The 671-nt window shown below is 34.3% G+C and overlaps 1 non-coding gene across 1 annotated transcript; it reads right to left on the reverse strand.

The window, feature by feature from the left end:
* Nucleotides 1–321: 321 nt before the first annotated feature.
* On the reverse strand, nucleotides 322–393 carry TRNAR-UCU (transfer RNA arginine (anticodon UCU)). The gene has a single exon. It is a non-coding gene; the product is annotated as a tRNA-Arg (tRNA).
* Between the last annotated feature and the right edge of the window lie 278 nt (nucleotides 394–671).

The raw sequence follows: 671 nt of genomic DNA on the forward strand, positions 1-671 counted from the left end.
GGATATCTTGATTCGTTAGAAATTGAACAGGTAAATAAATTTCTGGATGAGTTACGTAAACATCTAAAAGATACTAAACCTCAATTCCAAGAAATTATATCTTCTAGCAAGACATTCACCGAGCAAGCGGAAATCCTTTTGAAGGAAGCTATTCAGGAACAGCTGGAACGGTTTTCTCTTCAGTAACAAATAAATTTTGCATGTCTACTCTTGTTAGTAGAATAGGAATCGTTGAGAAAGCTTTTTCATTTGAATCATGCAAAAAAGTTTTCTTTGTTTTTAGTTTAGTATAGTTATTTAAAGAATAGATAGAAATAAGATTGCGTCCAATAGGATTTGAACCTATACCAAAGGTTTAGAAGACCTCTGTCCTATCCATTAGACAATGGACGCTTTTCTTTCATATTTTATTCTTTCTTTTATTTTTTTGCTTCTTCCGAGAAAAAACTGTTAGACCAAAACTCTTTTAGGAAATCAAAAAATCCAGATACAAATGCATGATGTATATATTATATCATGCATATATCATAAAGAAGGAGTATGGAGGCGGTAGTGGGAATCGAACCCGCAACCCCAAGGTTATGAGCCTTATGAGCTACCAAACTGCTCTATACTCTTAAACTAAAGAGGGGTAACTAGTGGATAAAAGAGGGTTGGATACGCCCCTCTAC

The sequence above is a fragment of the Triticum urartu genome, unplaced genomic scaffold, assembly GCF_056163025.1.
Source record: "Triticum urartu cultivar PI428250 unplaced genomic scaffold, HENAU_Tu73 scaffold2, whole genome shotgun sequence".
Taxonomy (NCBI): Eukaryota; Viridiplantae; Streptophyta; class Magnoliopsida; order Poales; family Poaceae; genus Triticum; species Triticum urartu.